Here is a 20,799-nt window from a genome sequence, read left to right as displayed (position 1 = left end):
CCACAACCCTACATGCATTGAAGCAACTGCCATGTGATTGGTTGACTAGATAATCGCATTAATGAGAAATAGAACAGGTGTTCCTAATAATTATTTAGGTGAGTGTAAATAAGAAAATTGGTGACAATTGAAATTCAATCAATGATATGCAAAATTTTAAGAAAGTCAAAATCGAGAGTGTGTGTTTGTGTATAATATATATATATATATATATATACATTACTATGCCTTATTATTACAATACCCTTCAATTATATTTTAGATCAATTTGATACCTGATTTTCTCTCAGCGACAAATGGTCTATTTCAGATTTCCTCTTTTATTGATACAAATATATATACATAATTTTTTTTTTTTTATGTCACAAATGTTTTATTGACAAAAGAATGAGAGCCGCATCATTGTGAAGGTTGCTGTCCGCGACCACATCCGAAGCCTCCTCTAAACTGAAATTCTGTAGCGGCTCCAGCGCCAGCCTCGGCCTTCTTGTCGGCACCAGGTGGAGCAGCGCTGCGTCTGTAAGTGTCTCTGTCTGTCTCTCCTCGGGACAAGCGGGCAGGGCGCTCACCCTCCAAACCTTTGGGTCGTGGTCTGCCAGTCTCTGGACGACTCCTCCTCAGAGTAGCAGGGACGATCTCTGGGGGCAGGTGCAGGAAATCCCGCAGATACTGGATGCCTTAGTTTGTCAGGTACCAGTAGAAGTGACGCCAGGCAAACTGCTCCTTGACGTAGCCACGGGACTTCAGAGACTGCATGGCCTTCATGACGTGGAGGTTGGGCACGTTCTTGTCAGCTAGTTCCGGATGCTTTGGCATATGTACATCTTTCTTGGCCACCATAACTCCCTCCTTAAAAAGGAGCTCGTAGATGGCAATGCGATCTTTCTTGGGCATCAGCATCTCTGCAGCTTTCTCGGAGGCCTGAACCCAAATATATATACATAATTAACCATACCGGCCTAGAACTGAATTCAGTTCTTTGGAGATGATATCGTGTTTCCAAAAGTACATATAAATCTCCCTGAATCGGATCAAGTTTTAGGATGATTCCGCAGGTACACCCCAATCTTATTCCAAAACAGATACTATACACAAAGTATGGTTAATTGAATATATATAGATATATATTATATTAATTGATTATTCTATAAAATATAGGTAAGGTTATACTATACCAAAATGTCAGCTAGCAGAAATCAGTTTCAATAGTTCTAAGATGGCTGCCTCCAATGGCTGAAAAGGTGGTCAAGTGGTTGGATCAGATGGATCAAGAGGTCTCTAGATGTGTCTTTCAAGATATTCCCCTCCAGAGGTGTGTTCAGATGATGATCTCTGTCAGCCCATACCATCTTTTTAGCCCATCTAAAATGGGACTGGCCTGGTTCGATCATTTACTTAGTGACATCACTTTATAACTAATAGGACCTCCCCTAGTGATTTCACAATTCATTATTTAATTCTATTCTACCACTAGATGGCACCAGAGGTCCACCTATACATTTTGGGAATTAATTATGATTTTACTTAACTGATTTTCAAAACAGGATTTGGAATGTCTAACAGAGAAACAATAGAATGTTGACTCTCGCCAAGCAATCATATATACACTTTGTTAACTTCCAGTCTAGTCACACAATCCAAAGTCCTACTCTATTCACAAATACACCTTAGTATACAACTCCACCAGACATCCATTCTATTTCTAAATCAAGGATTAAACCTATCCAAGTCAAATACTATAAAGTCCCTTTTCTATTCATTGGGATAGACCACTTTCTGGTGATACTTTGGTCTACTGTCTTTAGATTGAAGATACACTATTTGTTCATGATCTCTCTCTACAATTCTCCTGAAGTAACACCTGAGACTGAAATAGTTAACTCCCCATAGTGACATAGTAACATACAGTCGTGGCCAAAAGTTTTAAGAATGACACAAATATTAGTTTTCACAAAGTTTGCTGCTAAACTGCTTATAGATCTTTGTTTCTGTGATGTAGTGAAATATAATTACACGCACTTCATACGTTTCAAAGGCTTTTATCGACAATTACATGACATTTATGCAAAGAGTCAGTATTTGCAGTGTTGGCCCTTCTTTTTCAGGACCTCTGCAATTTGACTGGTCATGCTCTCAATCATCTTCTGGGCCAATTCCTGACTGATAGCAACCCATTCTTTCATAATCACTTCTTGGAGTTTGTCAGAATTAGTGGGTTTTTGTTTGTCCACCCACCTCTTGAGGATTGACCACAAGTTCTCAATGGGATTAAGATCTGGGGAGTTTCCAGGCCATGGACCCAAAATGTCAACGTTTTGGTCCCCGAGCCACTTAGTTATCAATTTTGCCTTATGGCACGGTGCTCCATCGTGCTGGAAAATGCATTGTTCACCAAACTGTTGTTGGATTGTTGGAAGAAGTTGTTGTTGGAGGGTGTTTTGGTACCATTCTTTATTCATGGCTGTGTTTTTGGGCAAAATTGTGAGTGAGACCACTCCTTTGGATGAGAAGCAACCCCAACATGAATGGTCTCAGGATGCTTTACTGTTGGCATGACACAGGACTGATGGTAGCGCTCACCTTTTCTTCTCCGGACAAGCCTTTTTTCTGATGCCTCAAACAATCGGAAAGAGGCTTCATCGGAGAATATGACTTTTTTTGGAGAGAAGTGGCTTTTTTTCTGCCCTTCTTGACACCAGGCCATCTTCCAAAAGTCTTCGCCTCACTGTGCGTGCAGATGCGCTCACACCTGCCTGCTGCCATTCCTAAGCAAGCTCTGTACTGGTGGCACTCCGATCCCGCAGCTGAATCCTCTTTAGGAGACGATCCTGGCGCTTGCTGGACTTTCTTGGACGCCCTGAAGCCTTCTTAACAAGAATTGAACCTCTTTCCTTGATGTTCTTGATGATCCTATAAATTTTTGATTGAGGCGCAATCTTAGTAGCCACAATATCCTTGCCTGTGAAACCATTTTTATGCAATGCAATGATGGCTGCACGCGTTTCTTTGCAGGTCACCATGGTTAACAATGGAAGAACAATGATTTCAATCATCACCCTCCTTTTAACAGGTCAAGTCTGCCATTTTAACCCAATCAGCCTGACATAATGATCTCCAGCCTTGTGGTCGTCAACATTCTCACCTGAGTTAACAAGACGATTACTGAAATGATCTCAGCAGGTCCTTTAATGACAGCAATGAAATGCAGTAGAAAGGTTTTTTGGGATGAAGTTAATCATCGTCGTCTCGGTGGAGGTGGATCATGTCTTGGTTCAAACCGTCCTTCTATAAAATAAAATGAGAGTATGAATACATATTATTTAATATTTTGATATATACAATTTCCCTAGCGTTGCTATGAAAAATACTTTGCAAGGAAACACCAAATCGGAACGTCTGTGAACTGAGAGAAATCAGATTAACGCTATCCTTATTCATTCTTTTATTCAGTATCACCTTCTATGATTCTCAGTTCTGACCTTGGGTGACACACCCGCAATTTATTCACATGAACCCCGCTTTTTAATCCATTTTCACCTTGTATACCACAGGTGACATTTTATCAATGATGTCATAAGGACCTTTCCATGATGGGAGGAATTCCCTCTTTTTTACCTGATCCCGGGCAAAATTGTAGAGATACACTCTATCTCCTACCTCATATTCCTTCTTAGTGGTCTTTAAATCGTAATAAGTCTTGTTACGGCGGCTTTCTCAAGATTCTTCTGCGCGAAAGCAAACTGTCACCACCAGACATCTGAGAAGCTCTGACAGATGCCTTTCAGAACCTCCTCCTTGAGCTTTCTTTGTTTTGGTTTTCAGTTCCTCATCTCGTTAGCCTCTCTCAACTGTCATGTAGTTGGACTGATTGCATCCCTTTAAATTCCTCCCCATAATGCATTAGTGTGCGGTTTATACAACTTCCTGGAGTGTGTGTGCATGCTGATCCTATTTCCCAGTCTTCTACAAGATAAGTGTTGTACATTCATTTGTGATTTTCTGTTTGCTGGATCCCAGGTGACCCTGACTCCCTCCATGTCTAGTGTAGGGAGCCGGTGGTCGTGTCCCCTCACTATTATAGGGTGTTCAGATGTTATACAGTCGAGGTACGAGTATATACAACCATCCACCTTTGGGATTTTCGCATAGGCTGAGCAGCCAGGGAAAGTGCCAGGTCTTGTGCACGAGCGCAAGTCTCGCAAGCAGACACAAAACCCTCAACCGACTTACGAAGCGCAGGCCACCAGAATCTCCGAGCGATGAGATCCACTGTGGCTCTTGCCCCCGGGTGCCCAGCAAGGAGCGTATCGTGGTGTTCCTTAAAAATCTTGTGTCTTAAAGCGAGAGGCACAAACAACCTCCAAGGAGGACAAAGATCAGGAGCCTCTGACTGGGCTACCTGCACCTCTGCCTCCAATTCAGGAAAAAGAGCAGAGACCACCACACCTTCAGCCAAAATGGGACCCGGGTCTTCAAAATTCCCACCTCCCGGGAAACAACGTGACAGGGCATCTGCCTTAACATTCTTAACCCCAGGGCAGAACGTGACAACAAAATTAAACCTTGAAAAGAACAAAGACCATCTGGCCTGTCTCGGGTTCAGACGCTTGGCTGACTCCAAGTAGGCCAGATTTTTATGGTCAGTAAACACGGTAATAGGGTGTCTGGCTCCCTCTAGCCAATGGCGCCATTCCTCAAAAGCCAATTTGATGGCCAACAACTCCCTATCTCCCACATCGTAATTTCTCTCTGCGGAGGAGAGTTTCTTCGAGAAAAAGGCACACGGTCGCCATTTGGCAGGAGAGGAACCCTGAGACAAGACCGCACCCACACCCACACCCACCTCAGAAGCATCAACCTCAACTATGAAGGGTAAAGAAATATCAGGTTGCACCAAGATGGGAGCGGAAGCAAAACTCTCCTTGATATTAGAAAAAGCCTTACGCGCCTCTACTGACCAAGAAGAATAATCTACCCCCTTTCTGGTCATATCAGTGAGTGGTTTAACAATAGAGAAATAATTCAAAATAAACTTCCTATAATAATTGGCAAAGCCCAAAAAACGCATCAGCGCCTTCTGATTCTCAGGAAACTCCCACTCAAGCACAGCGCGGACCTTATCGGGGTCCATGCGAAAACCAGAAGCGGAGAGAAGAAACCCCAGGAACCCTGAGACAAGACCGCACCCACACCCACCTCAGAAGCATCAACCTCAACTATGAAGGGTAGAGAAATATCAGGTTGTACCAAGATGGGAGCGGAAGCAAAACTCTCCTTGATATTAGAAAAGGCCTTACGCGCCTCTACCGACCAGGATGAAATATCTACCCCCTTTCTGGTCATATCAGTGAGTGGTTTAGCAACAGGAGGAATAATTCAAAATAAACTTCCTGTAACAATTGGCAAAGCCCAAAAAACGCATCAGCGCCTTCTGATTCTCAGGAAGCTCCCACTCAAGCACAGCACGGACCTTCTCGGGGTCCATGCGAAAACCAGAAGCGGAGAGAAGAAACCCCAGAAATTGAATTTCTGGAACCGCAAACACACATTTTTCCAGTTTCGCGTATAATTTATTCTCCCGCAGGATGAGCAAGACCTGATGTAAGTGTTCCTTATGAGTTTTGAAATCAGGAGAAAAAATCAAAATGTCATCCAAATACACTAATACAAATTTTCCCATTAAATGATAAAAAATGCTGTTCACGAAATGCTGAAAAACGGCTGGGGCATTCATCAAACCAAAAGGCATAACCAAATTCTCAAAATGGCCCTCAGGGGTATTGAAGGCCGTCTTCCATTCGTCTCCTTCTCTGACCCTGACCAGGTTGTATGCCCCTCTTAGATCTAATTTAGAAAATACTTTAGCCCCAACAATCTGGTTAAACAGGTCCGGGATCAGTGGAAGCGGATAAGGGTCACGAATAGTGATACTGTTCAGCTCCCTGAAATCCAGACAAGGTCTTAAAGAACCATCTTTTTTCTTAAAGAAAAAAACAGCGGCAACAGGTGACTTCGAGGGTCGTATGTGTCCTTTTCTCAGACTCTCAGAGATATAAGCACGCATAGCGACCCTTTCAGGTTGGGAAAGATTGTATAAACGAGATTTAGGCAGCTTGGCGCCTGGGATGAGATTAATAGGGCAATTGTACTCCCTGTGCGGGGGCAAATCCTGAACTCCACTCTCAGAGAAGACATCCGAAAATTCTGAGAGAAAAGGTGGTACAGTCTTAGTAGAAACCTCAGAAACAGATGTCGTGAGGCAATTCTCTCTGCAAAAGTCACTCCAACCATTTATTTGCCTTGCTTGCCAATCAGTGGTGGGGTTATGTTTAGTGAGCCAGGGTAGCCTCAACACAAGAGGAGTAGGTAATCCGCTAAGGACGAAACATGACACATCCTCAACAGGAGCATCACTCACAATTAAACGGATATTGTGAACTATGCCCTTTAATGATTTCTGAGAAAGTGGATCGGAATCAAGAGCAAAAACAGGAATATCCTTTCCCAAAGTGCATACCTGGAAACCATGAGTTATCGCAAATTGATTATCAATGAGATTGACAGCTGCTCCACTATCTACAAAAATCTCACAAAAATGTTCTTGCTCTCTAGCGCCACCCTGGCAGGCAGGACAAAATGGGAACTACAAGCAAACGGAAAACCTTCAATCTCCGCCTCAACCCTGCCAATAGTAACAGATGGAACATTTTTAAGATTTTTTCCTTTTTGTTTCTTTATTACTCCCAAAAAAACTGCCTGAATCTCCTAGAGGGACAAACATTTGCCAAATGATTTATACCTCCACAACAAAAACAAACTTTCCCATGCGGGCTGAATCTTCTATTGTCAGAGGCAATCAACCCCAGCTGCATGGGCTCCTGTTCAGAAGAGAATGACAGCGACTGAGACCCCTGCGCACAGAATGAGACCGCTGCACTGTCCTGGGATTGAGTATGACAGGAAGGAGTGCTCTGTCCTCTCTCTCTAAGACGCCTGTCAATACGAACGGCCTGAGACATAGCAGAGTCCAAGGAGATAGGCCTCTCATGAAAGGCAAATGCATCTTTCAATCCCTCTAAAAAACCATGGCAAAATTGACTTCGGAGTGCAGCATCATTCCAACCAGTATCAGCTGCCCATCTCCGAAATTCTGAGCAGTATATCTCTGCGGATTGTTTACCCTGGCATAAGAGACGTAGTCTAGACTCAGCCAGAGCAATACGATCCAGATCATCATATATCTGACCCAGGGCTAAAAAGAATTCAGCGAAAAGGCCCACTGACTGAGCGTTACCCCTGAGCAGCGATAAAATGATCCTTACCCTCCGTTCCTCATCACCAGAGGAATGGGGAAGAAGGCGAAAATGGAGTTTGCAAGCCTCTCTAAAACGCACAAAATTCTCACTACCCCCGGAGAACGTATCCAGGAGCGAGATCTTAGGCTCAGAACAAACTCCATGAACGCAAGCTGAACCGGTCACTAGAAACGGAGAAAGAGTCTTACGGAGATCAGCTACCTCCAATGAAAGACCCTGAAAGCGTTCAGTCAAAAGTGAAACCGGATCCATGCTTGAGACGGTTTTGGCGGCTTATAATGTCACGGAAGGTGTACAGGAAACAAGACAATGCAAAATTAATATATGACTCACTGGATCCAAAACTAAGGAACAAAAGGGAGACCCCTGCATAAGACCTGGCACTCTCCCTTACTGCTCAGCCTATGCGAAGATCCCAATGGTAGATGATCGCATATCCTCGTCTGTATAACACCTGAACACCCTATAATAGTGAGGGGACACGACCACCGGCTCCCTACACTAGACACGGAGGGAGTCAGGGTCACCTGGGATCCAGCAAACAGAAAATCACAAATGAATGTAACACTTATCTTGTAGAAGAGTGGGAAATAGGATCAGCATGCACACACACTCCAGGAAGTTGTATAAGCTGCACACTAATGCATTATGGGGAGGAATTTAAAGGGATGCAATCAGTCCAACTACAAGACAGCTGAGAGAGGCTAACGAGATGAGGAACTGAAAACCAACACAAAGAAAGCTCAAGGAGGAGGTTCTGAAAGGCATCTGTCAGAGCTTCTCAGATGTCTGGTTGTGACACAAACACATCTTCAAGACACCAAACAAGATATTATATTTCTATGACCAGAAGGATGGCCCCCACTGGCAGTTGGTAAGTAACCAGGAGGATGTCTCCAGCAAGCATGGCTGAAGCACCCTCTCTGACTACTGCCTACAACTGAGGCTATATAGGGCCAAGAGGCCACACCCAACAATCAGAAACACCCCGTGACTCACACACACAGAAAGGGAGTTAACCCTTCTAAAACCACAGAAGGGAAAACACAACTAAAAGGGGAAGTGTCCAATCAACGAACACACTGTGGCTGTTGCCGCAGGCAACGACATGGGTGGCACTCATGTCCTGGGAGTCAGCCCGAAGGCCGGGACACTGCCACCACATGTACACTATACAACCAAACGTTGCCACGGGCAACCACAGTGAGGGGAAGATGTAAGTCTACACCACACATAAGCAAAGTGCACACAGACATACAAAAGTGCTTACAAACACGCACACAACTCCAAGGGAACCGCACACATAGCTGTTGTCCGCAGCAACCACACTTGAGGCCTACAACATTATGCCTACAGCTGCGGTTGACACTACAACCCAAACTGCGGGCAACTGTATGCGGCTCCCAAGGAGTCACGGCCATAACATGGTCGTGACAGACACAAACACATGTTGAAGATACTTACGAAGGTCCTCCACATACTGATGTGTTGTGGCTGCATTGATCAGGTTATGATCTGATGTGCGATACAACAGATCTTTCGGAAGTTCTTCTTCCCATCATCAGCTCGAAGGGTGACATCATGGTAGCTGTGCTTGGAGTAGCTCTAATGGCCATGAGCACTAACGGTAACTTTATGTCCCAGTCTTTACCTGACTCCTTGACATATTTCTTAAGGATGTTGACAATAGACTGGCTATAATGCTCAACGGATCCACTAGAGGCTGGACGATAGGCAATATGTAATCTCCGTTTTACCCCCAAGATCTTCCACATCTTCTCCATTACCTCACTTACAAAGTGTGATCCATGGTCTGAATCGATCCTTAACGGTAACCTAAATCTGGAAAATACATGGTTAATCAACAAAAAGGCACAGGTCTCGGCTGTGTTATTGCTGGCTGGTAGACACTCTACCCATTTGGTAAACACGCAAGTGACTGTCAAAATGTATTTATTCCCTCGAGACGACTGCGTAACAGGACCAATAAAATCTATTTGGATATCAGACCATGGTAATGAAAAACCCTTTTTCTGAAGCAGAGCACGATGTGTTGGACCTTGAGGTTGAAATTGAGCATGCACCAAACAACCTTAACAGTAAATCTGGACATCCTTCAACATATGAGGCCAATAGGCATAATCATGTAGTAATAATCATGTAGTAATTAATATGTAATCTTCTCTCCACGATGACCACCTGTAGGCGCATCATGGGCATGATGTAACATCAAACCTCTAAACGTAGTGAGAACTACCCATTGTTGAATACCGTTTTTAGAGGTTCTCATCAATAACCCATCTTGAATACTAAATTGGGATTTGGTATTCATAAGTAGATCTTCCTTTTGGCCATAATCATCTTCCGATATGGGATTATTATTAGGATCCTCAATATGTTTATAAAAGATTCCTAATATAAGATCTTCCTTCTGGCTTTTGATCAGATCCTCACTGGTAGATTCTTGGCTCCATTGGGCTACACCAGTCATGCTCAACCTGCGGCCCTCCAGCTGTTGTAAAACTACAACTCCCACAACACCCTGCTGTAGGATGATAACTGTAGGCTGTTCGGGCATGCTGGGAGTTGTAGTCTTGCAACAGCTGGAGGGCCACAGGTTGAGCCTTAGCCTGTTGTCTAGTGATAGCATCAATGGGAATCATCTCTAATAAATTATCTATATCCATGTGGTCACCATTTATGGCTCCTTGTTTAGCCAGTTTATCAGCTAGGTCATTAACCTCTTTATATTCTGGGTTTTGGAATTACCTTTAGTCTTTTTCCAATTCATCTATGGCACAAAACAACTTGGCGTGTTTCACCAGTTTATTGTTGGACCGTAACATGTGATTCCTCTTCCATGTGGGCATATATTCTACAAAACTGTTCCGGACATAATTAAAATCAGTAACTATGACAAATTCTTTGATATTGTTCTCTATAGCAATCTTAACAGTTTGGTATACAGCAGCTAATTCTGCTACCTGGTTACTTTTAGCACCAATACTGTATCCCACTGAAATATTAGGAAATTCATCTGTCCAAGTAATGCCAATTCCTGCCACCAATTTTCTCTCATCCCCTACCATAGTGTGATAAGCACAACCATCTATATACACACAGGGGAGTAGAGAACAATTATCTTCGTCATATACTTTGTAAGGGGAAGATTTTTGTTCCTCTAGAAAATCATCTACCAGCTCTTCTTTATAATAATGAGCTGCACAATCATGAAGTTCGGCGAGTCCTGGGGCTACTGGACACTTTTTATTTTGCTTATACCAAACTTCCAACGACCATTCTTGTAAAGACAAGGTCCAAACAGTAATTCTGCTATTAGACAAGTTACCATCCCTAATTGTCTCACTCTGTAAGTATGTAGGGGTTGGTGTGCCGTTTCAACAATGATTTTTTCACCCTGAATAAAACTTCTAAAGTTTTGATGTGCCCAGACTGTGGCTAATAAAGCTTTTTCACAATCGTTAAACTTTATTTCTACCGGTGACAGGGACTTACTTGCATAAGCAATAACTTTATGCAATTTATCCTGTTTCTGACATAAGATGGCACTGATACTAAGGTCTGTAAAACCAGTTTCCAGATAAAAGGGTTTACCCCCCCCCCCTCGGGATACGCTAGACATGGGGCTTGGGTGAGTCTCCTTTTAAGCTCCGTCATGGCTTGTTCCTGATCCTCCTCCCTCCTCTTTAACAATGTTAATAACGGTTTACTGATCTCTGCATAGTTATGTCACAACCAGACAGCTGAGAAGCTCTGACAGAAGCCTTTCAGAACCTCCTCCTTGAGTTTTCTTTGTTGTGATGTTCATTTCCTCATCTCGTTAGCCTCTCTCAGCTGTCATGTAGTTGGACTGATTGCATCCCTTTAAATTCCGTCCCATAATGCATTACTGGGCGGCTTATACTTCTTCCTGGAGTGTGTGTGCATGCTGATCCTATTTCCCAGTCTGCTACTAAGTTAAGTGCTGTACATTTATCTGTTATTTTCTGTTTGCTGGATCCCAGGTGACCCTGACTCCCTCCGTGTCTGGTGTAGGGAGCCGGTGGTCGTGTCCCCTCACTATTGTAGGGTGTTCAGGTGTTATATAGTCGAGGTACGTGGATATGCAACCATCCACCTTTGGGATTTTTGCATAGGCTGAGCAGCCTGGGAAAGTGCCAGGTCTTGTGCAGGGGTCTCCCTTTTGGTTCCTTAGCTTTGGATCCAGTGAGTCATAGATGCTTGTTGCATTGTCTTGTTTGCTGTACACCGTCCGTGACATTATAAGCCGCCAAAACCGTCTCAAGCATGGATCCGGTTTCACTTTTGGCTGAACGTTTCCAGGGTCTTTCATTGGAGGTAGCTGATCTCCGTAAGACTTTTTCTCAGCTTCAAGTGACCGGTTCAGCTTGCGTTCATGGAGTTTGTTCTGAGCCTAAGATCTCGCTCCCGGATACGTTCTCCGGGGGTAGTGAGAATTTTGTGCGTTTTAGAGAGGCTTGCAAACTCCATTTTCGCCTTCTTCCCCATTCCTCTGGTGATGAGGAACGGAGGGTAGGGATCATTTTATCGCTGCTCAGGGGTAACGCTCAGACCTGGGCCTTTTTGCTGCCGGAGGGGGCACGGCCTCTCCGTTCAGTGGATGAATTCTTTTTAGCCCTGGGTCAGATATATGATGATCCGGATCGTATTGCTCTGGCTGAGTCTAGACTGCGTCTATTATGCCAGGGTAAACAATCCGCAGAGATATACTGCTCAGAATTTCGGAGATGGGCAGCTGATACTGGTTGGAATGATGCTGCACTCTGAAGTCAATTTTGCCATGGTCTTTCAGAGGGATTGAAAGATGCATTTGCCTTTCATGAAAGGCCTATTTCCTTGGACTCTGCTATGTCTCAGGCCGTTCGTATTGACAGGTGTCTTAGAGAGAGAGGAGAGATCTCTTCTTCCTGTCATACTTAGTCCCAGGACAGTGCAGCGGTCCCATTCTGTGCGCAGGGGTCTCAGTCGCTGTCAGCCCCTTCTGAGCAGGAGCCCATGCAGTTGGGGTTGATTGCTTCGGACAATAGAAGATTCAGCCCGCATTGGAGGGTTTGTTTTTGTTGTGGAGGTATAAATCATTTGGCAAATGTTTGTCCCTCTAGGAGAGTCAGGCAGTTCTCTGGGAGTAATAAAGAAACAAAGAGGAAAAAATCTTTTAAAAATGTTCCGTCTGTTACTATTGGCAGGGTTGAGGCGGAAATTGAAGGTTTTCCGTTTGCTTGTAGTTCCCGTTTTGTCCTGCCTGGATAGTGGATAGTGGAGCAGCTGTCAATCTCATTGATAATCAATTTGCAATAACTCATAGTTTCCAGGTGTGCACTTTGGGAAAGGATATTCCTGTTTTTGCTCTTGATTCCGCTCCACTTTCTCAGAAATCATTAAAGGGCATAGTTCACAATATCCGTTTAATTGTGAGTGATGATCATGTTGAGGATGTGTCATGTTTCGTCCTTAGCGGTTTGCCTACTCCTCTAGTGTTGGGGCTACCTTGGCTCACTTAACATAACCCCACCATTGATTGGCAAGCGAGGCAAATAAATGGTTGGAGTGACTTTTGCAGAGAGAATTGCCTCACGACATCTGTTTCTGAGGTTGCTACTAAGACTGTACCATCTTTTCTCTCAGAATTTTCGGATGTCTTCTCTGAGAGTGGAGTTCAGGATTTGCCCCCGCACAGGGAGTACGATTGCCCTATTAATCTCATCCCAAGCGCCAAGCTGCCTAAATCTCGTTTATACAATCTTTCCCAACCTGAAAGGATCGCTATGCGTGCTTATATCTCTGAGAGTCTGAGAAAAGGACACATACGACCCTCGAAGTCACCTGTTGCCGCTGTTTTTTTCTTTGTTAAGAAAAAAGATGGTTCTTTAAGACCATGTCTGGATTTCAGGGAGCTGAACAGTATCACTATTCGTGACCCTTATCCGCTTCCTCTGATCCCGGACCTGTTTAACCAGGTGGTTGGGGCTAAAGTCTTTTCCAAATTAGATCTAAGAGGGGCATACAACCTGGTCAGGGTCAGAGAAGGAGACGAATGGAAGACGGCCTTCAATACCCCTGAGGGCCATTTTGAGAATTTGGTTATGCCTTTTGGTTTGATGAATGCCCCAGCCGTTTTTCAGCATTTTTTATCATTTGATGGGAAAATTTGCATTAGTGTATTTGGATGACATTTTGATTTTTTCTCCTGATTTCAAAACTCATAAGGAACATTTACGTCAGGTCTTGCTCATCCTGCGGGAGAATAAATTATATGCGAAACTGGAAAAATGTGTGTTTGCGGTTCCAGAAATTCAATTTCTGGGGTTTCTTCTCTCCGCTTCTGGTTTTCGCATGGACCCCGATAAGGTCCGCGCTGTGCTTGAGTGGGAGTTTCCTGAGAATCAGAAGGCGCTGATGCGTTTTTTGGGCTTTGCCAATTATTATAGGAAGTTTATTTTGAATTATTTCTCTATTGTTAAACCACTCACTGATATGACCAGAAAGGGGGTAGATTATTCTTCTTGGTCAGTAGAGGCGCGTAAGGCTTTTTCTAATATCAAGGAGAGTTTTGCTTCCGCTCCCATCTTGGTGCAACCTGATAATTCTTTACCCTTCATAGTTGAGGTTGATGCTTCTGAGGTGGGTGTGGGTGTGGGTGCGGTCTTGTCTCAGGGTTCCTCTCCTGCCAAATGGCGACCGTGTGCCTTTTTCTCGAAAAAACTCTCATCCGCAGAGAGAAATTACGATGTGGGAGATAGGGAATTGTTGGCCATCAAGTTGGCTTTTGAGGAATGGCGCCATTGGCTAGAGGGAGCCAGACACCCTATTACCGTATTTACTGATAAGGTGGGCTCTGAGTGTCCGGAGTCCACTCGTAGAGGGAGGGGTACTGTCACAACCAGACAGCTGAGAAGCTCTGACAGAAGCCTTTCAGAACCTCCTCCTTGAGTTTTCTTTGTTGTGATGTTCTCGTTAGCCTCTCTCCGCTGTCATGTAGTTGGACTGATTGCATCCCTTTAAATTCCGTCCCATAATGCATTACTGGGCGGCTTATACTTCTTTCTGGAGTGTGTGTGTATGCTGATCCTATTTCCCAGTCTGCTACTAAGTTAAGTGCTGTACATTTATCTGTTATTTTCTGTTTGCTGGATCCCAGGTGACCCTGACTCCCTCCATGTCTGGTGTAGGGAGCCGGTGGTCGTGTCCCCTCACTATTGTAGGGTGTTCAGGTGTTATATAGTCGAGGTACGTGGATATGCAACCATCCACCTTTGGGATTTTTGCATAGGCTGAGCAGCCAGGGAAAGTGCCAGGTCTTGTGCAAGGGTCTCCCTTTTGGTTCCTTAGCTTTGGATCCAGTGAGTCATATATGCGTGTTGCATTGTCTTGTTTCCTGTACACCGTCCGTGACAAGTTATAAATGAACTTACATGAGTAATTCATCATACCCAAAAATGACCTCCGTTCACTGATATTGGTAAGCATTTTAGATTTCATTACAGTCTCCATCTTTTTCCATTAGGGGATTCAGGCCTTCAGAAGTAACCTTATGTCCATGGAAATTTACCTTGGTTCGAGACCACTGGGCTTTCTGTAAAGAAATTTTCACACCTGCCTTTCTCAACTGATTAAGCACATGCCTAATCTCTTGGATTTGTTGGTCAAATGAGGTACTTTTCATTGAAATGTCATCCACGAACATCAAGCTTCCTCTTTCCGTGGCATAGCCTTATGTAAAAACACCGCAAATTCATGACCTGAGTTTATGTATCCAAACGATAGTCTGGTCCAGGCAAACTGTTCCTTACCAAAGGTAAATGCCAATTTATGTTGGTCTTCAGGACTTACCTTGATGGTCCAATACCCCTGAGTGCAATCTAATGTGGTAAAGATCTTGGCGCCTTGGATTTGTACCAAGCATTGGTCTATATATGGCACGGGCCAGCCGGACATATATACTCGTTTATTGAGCTGCCGGAGATCAGCACATAAACACTATTGACCATTTGGTTTAAGAATTCCAAGGATAGGATTGTTATAAGAACTGTGCACCGGTCTTATAATACCTCTCTCCTTGAGATTTCAGATTATTTCTGCTAATGAGTCGTAACAAGCTAGTGGAAGACAATATTGCTTGATATAAACAGGAGGTGCCTCAGGATCAGTCTGAATCCTGGCAATGTGTATGTCAGTCAGAACACAATCAAAGGAATCTTTAGCAAAGATATCCTTGAATTCTAAGAGAACTTTTTTTAATTGTTGGCACTCTAGGTCATTGGAGAATCCATCAGCCAACAATATTTGCTGCTGTACCATTTCTAGGAACCCTGGAAAAACTTCAGGTTGACCTATTTCATGGGCTTCCTCCAACCTGTCAGTGAGGTTATGATTTGACCTGCTTTTTCAGCAAACTCATGATATTCCTGGGCTTCCTGCTCATTAATGGTATGACTAAAGGTCAGGGAGGATTCCTCTACCCTACACGTACCTTTTTCAAGATTAAAAGGATATACTGAACTAATGGTGAATAATCCTTCAGGAGAAGAATAAAATGTTTGTTCAACCAATTATTCTTCTGTTCGATACGATTCAGGTATTAGGCCAATAATTACATTCTGAAACCCAAAGGTATAATAATCTGAATCTAATGCCATACCAATGATTGTGTCTTTAGACAAATGGACTTCATTTGGCATACCATTATTCATAATTATTTGGTTTTTAAAGGTTTGTAAATTCACCATAGGGGTAGGATTTACTGAAATACCTAATTGTTGCATTCTGTTTGATAGGCATATCAATGCATCAGAATTCTTAATTTTTGGCCTTTTGATACCTGAATGGGTAACAGGAAATTATTAGTACCTGGAGGGATGATTACATCTCGTGGTACTAATACACTGACTGCATATGGCAGTATCTGGGATGACTTGAGAGCTTCATGTTCATCCATAAAACTATCAGGATTTCCGTTTATCCTTGTCCACATTGTGGAATTTACGTAAAATCCACATGAATGGCAAAACAATGTATTATATTGTTACCTATATACATTTGATACCGTGGTTCATTTAGCACCAGGAATAAATGAGTTGCTGATTTACCTGCAATGGAAATGGTTAACATACATTTTGCTATTATATTATGGTTATCAGAGTAAGTATCCAAGCCATGGACCCAATTATCCTGAGGATTTGGATACCTAATTACTTTGGGATTGGCCAATTGATGTAGTAGATCCCTACTAATATAACTATTTTCATGGCACAAATCCAATTTAGCCCTTTTCATTCTTCCTAGGTCATTCACTTGTACTGGGAAGAACACCTCATCATCCACCTTTTCAATCCCCACTAGGAATTGTTCATGACCACTAAACCCAGTAGGGTCAGTAGTTTCTGGATGTAGATGGATTGTAAGAACATCCCCTTCCAAACAGACATCTTTAACTTGTTCAGGAGCTACACATATGGTGTTATCCTCCAGTCCATCCACAGTGGCGTTAGGGGTTGCTTGCAGGAAAGAGACATCAGGGATTTGGCTATTTCTGAAATGTACCTCAATGGATTCCGACCTTTCCTCTATCATATGGCAGCTACGCCGACTGTGATAGGATTGTGACTGTTCATTACTGATGGGCATCCTTACTTAAGACTATATAACCTTATTAACAAAATCAATCACAGGGCTTAATCTTTTGAGGAAATCGATGCCAATAATGGGCATATCCACGATCAATGTAGGATGGCTGATTACTTTATTTCCTACTTTAAAATCCTAATACCTTGAGGGCATTGCCTGAGACACTAACCAAGTTAGCATTAAAACTTTTTAACTTATACCTCTCAGAAGATATATCCTGTAGTTGTTGGAAATACTTTTGAGATAATAAAGTTTCTTGGCTACCTGTATCCATCAAGGCTATTATTGGTGGAAAATTATCGAACAATTCCACTTTCATGTAATATCATTGTTCTATTTCCTGTAAAGAACAAAGATATTTGGAATGGAAAGTGAAATTGTTTTCCTGCTCTGCAGTCATCCTTACCCTCGACTACTCCTCCTTCCTTTTATTAGCAGGATTGCATGTCGTCATCTGCACAGCTGAAGACTTTGTGGGCTGTAAGACAGAACAAACATGTCTCCCCTCCTCCTTGCCATGTGGCTTTGGAAGGGTTAAATTATTTTCATGGGGAAAGACCTTTGTGTTAGTTTCCCCATTATTACATACACTTAAGTCTTCAGTGTTTGCAACATTGGACATACTTACCTGCTTCCCCCCATTTATAATTGGGTAGGATTCTCTACAGGAGGAGCTGCTCCTAAAAAAGGATTTTTAAGGTTAGCAGATAATGCTTTGGACAATCTGCTGCATCATCACTCCAAACTGGCTTTGGATTTGATCCATTCGATCATATAAGTTAACTCTCTTATTCCCATTACCTTTTGGAGATTGATTTTGGGACCTATATGATTGGGATCTCCCAGAATCATCTGACTCAGAACCACTTTGAACCCTTTCTGGCCCACGTTGAAATCTGTAATAATTTCTCTGGTATCTTTGGAAAGGAGGGAACCATTTATTCCTCAACTCATTCTTGTTATTTGGGTTTTTAGCAACTTTTGGGCCCTTATTATCATCTGGTCTAGGCTGAATTATATTTGTCTGGGAAGGCCTAGAGCTTTTTACCACCTCCGCATAACTCCTTTTGGGGCTCTGAAATTTTCCCTGATCTCTTTTTATATGAGTTTCAGCTATCTCCTCATTAGATTTTTTAAAATCTATCTGGAGACTCATCGCTATTTTGTAGCGCGGTATACAGACTTTTACTCTCTGTTAGCAACCAATCCAGAGTTTTTCTGTGATGGTAATCCCTAGTCAAAATTAATTTTATTTTATTAGGTAATGCGTCATAAAACAACTGGATGAATTCACAATTTTCAAAATTGGGATATTTTTCAGCCAAGCTATAAGCATTTTTAAAGGGTTTCTACCACTTCCTTTTCACATAATTAGCTTTCAGACACTAGCGATCCGCTAGTGTCTGCTCTGCCAAACAATCCTAATATAATAGCTTTTGGGGCAGCCGTTTCTCTAAAAAAAGAACTTATATTGATATGCTAATGACCCTCTAGGTGCTATAGGGGCATCATTAGCACCTAGAGGATCGGTCTACCTTCACAAGATGCAGCCGCCCAGCGTGTCCCTCCAGCCCGCCCATCTCCTTCGGAATGCGATCAAGCGGACGACTTCTCGCGCATGCGCCGTGCGTGTCTGTATTCGGCGCATGCGCAGTGAATGTCCGACCGCCTCCCTGCTCAGACAGCTCCACTGCGCCTGCGCCGATGGAGCACTATGACGTCATCGGCGCAGGCGAAAAGGAGATGTCTGAGCAGGGAAGCGGTCGGACATTCACTGCGCATGCGCCGAATACAGATGCTCACGGCGCATGCGTGAGAAGTCGTCCGCTTGATCGCATTCCGAAGGAGATGGGTGGGCTGGAGGGACGCGCTGGGCGGCGGCATCTTGTGAAGGTAGACCGATCCTCTAGGTGCTAATGACACCCCCATAGCACCTAGAGAGTCATTAGCATATCAATATAAGTTCTTTTTTTTTGTGAAACGGCTGCCCCAAAAGCTATTATATTAGGATTGTTTGGCAGAGCAGACACTAGCGGATCGCTAGTGTCTGAAAGCTAATTATGTGAAAAGGAAGTGGTAGAAACCCTTTAAGGACTGACAAAAATTCCCTGGGACTTTGATTTGGCCTGCACTTCAGTGTAAACATGGCCCTCCTAGCACCAGTTGCAGACTTATACGGACCAAACTCAGTCTTAATTTCTGATACCACCTCTGACCAACTATATTTGCCCATATCTCTGAGGGAATTAAAGAAGTACCGGTGCTTTGGTTCAAATACCCAGGTAATAAATTCAATTTTCTGTCTATCCTTTTCTAAATGTAATGTTTTCATTGCCTCTTCATATGTTTCTAGGTGAAACAGAAACTTAATCACTTTGGTAGTATCAATCATAGGCTGATAGTCTTTCTGTGACAAACTTTTGGTGGTCCCAGGGGGTGATATGGGTTTTAACTTAAGAATAGAACGTTCTCTCAGAGACATTAAGTCTTCTCCTTCAGAGGGGCCATCATATTCACTTTCTGCCTCTGACCTCCATATTTAATGTCTAACCTTCATTTTACTGGCGGATTCTTCCTGTCTATACGGCAGATATGATACATTCTGATTATCTATCACGCTCTGTAACTTTTTATTATCATTACGCAATCTTTTGCATTCCTTTTCTAATTCTGATTTTAATTGTTGACATCCTGCCAATTCTCTAGAGACTTGATCCAAATCTTTCCAGAGTTTTGATCATCTCAGTATTCTGCAGTAATAGACACAATGCTGACTTCAACACGCTCCAGCAGGCAGCTGTTATCAATCCACTCCTATGGACGTCTCCTGCAGCGTCTTGATGCCAACCGAAAAATTCAATGTACGGCACCAATTCCTTCACAAGACAAAGAAACACATAGCGCAATACCCAAGTGGTAAAAGTAAGTATCCAATTTATTGTACTTACAAAGTCCATGTGATAAAAGACATTTCATAAAATCACACCCGACCCGGGTTTCGCCTTAGGCTTCGTCAGGGGTTGAGGAACTGAATTCCCTCAGACTCAGTGTTAAATATCCTTCCTAAATTGCTCTAGGGCCACACCCAACTTCCAATTTGTCCGGAGGGCGGGTGACATGCATTAAATACAAACAACACTAAAAACATCCATACTACAAAAATCAATCATACACAATATCAAATAAAAAACTAATTCCAAACATTATCCACATGCGCTTAGCATGGGAAATACAAAAAAGTTAAAATATGACAGAGTTTACACAAACTGTGCAGCCTGCGATTATGACATGCAAGCTGCCTTAATATCCCAATTCTATGTTAAGGCCGTGTGGTAGGAGGGTGCCCATCTCGTATATCCACTCTGCTTCTCTTTTGTTTATCTGTTTAACAGGGTCTCCCCCTCTCCAGTGTCTCCGCACCAGTTCAACGGCACAGAATTTTAAACCGCTCTGATTTTTCTGGTGCACTTTTTTGTAATGTGCCGAAACACTGTGGGTCTCCAGACCCTTCTTAATGTTTCGGACATGTTCAGCAATGCAGGTTTTTAATTTTCTTAGAGTACGACCTATATATTGTGTCTTGCAGAGGCACTCTAACAAGTAGATTACCCCCGCTGTTTCACATGACAAATTCCCTTTTACAAAGAATGGTGTGAAAAGGGAAAAGCATCCAGTATGCGGCAGTCCTGTGGGCGAAAATGCCTTGTTGATGCTAGAGGTCAGAGGAGAATGGTCCGACTGATTCAAGCTGATAGAAGAGCAACGTTGACTGAAATAACCACTCGTTACAACCAAAGTATGCAGCAAAGCATTTGTG

General features: G+C 43.1%; 1 protein-coding gene and 1 pseudogene across 2 annotated transcripts in view; one reads left to right on the top strand and one right to left on the bottom strand.

The window, feature by feature from the left end:
* UNC93B1 (unc-93 homolog B1, TLR signaling regulator) overlaps positions 1 to 20,799 on the top strand; it is a 201,802-nt gene that overhangs the window by 143,773 nt on the left and 37,230 nt on the right. The gene's annotated exons all lie outside the window — the stretch shown is intronic.
* Positions 347 to 923, bottom strand: LOC122940222 (annotated as a pseudogene).

Source organism: Bufo gargarizans, chromosome 6, assembly GCF_014858855.1.
Source record: "Bufo gargarizans isolate SCDJY-AF-19 chromosome 6, ASM1485885v1, whole genome shotgun sequence".
Classification (NCBI taxonomy): Eukaryota; Metazoa; Chordata; class Amphibia; order Anura; family Bufonidae; genus Bufo; species Bufo gargarizans.
The sequence above is the reverse complement of the archived record's forward strand: the minus strand, read 5'-3'. Positions and strand labels throughout refer to the sequence as shown.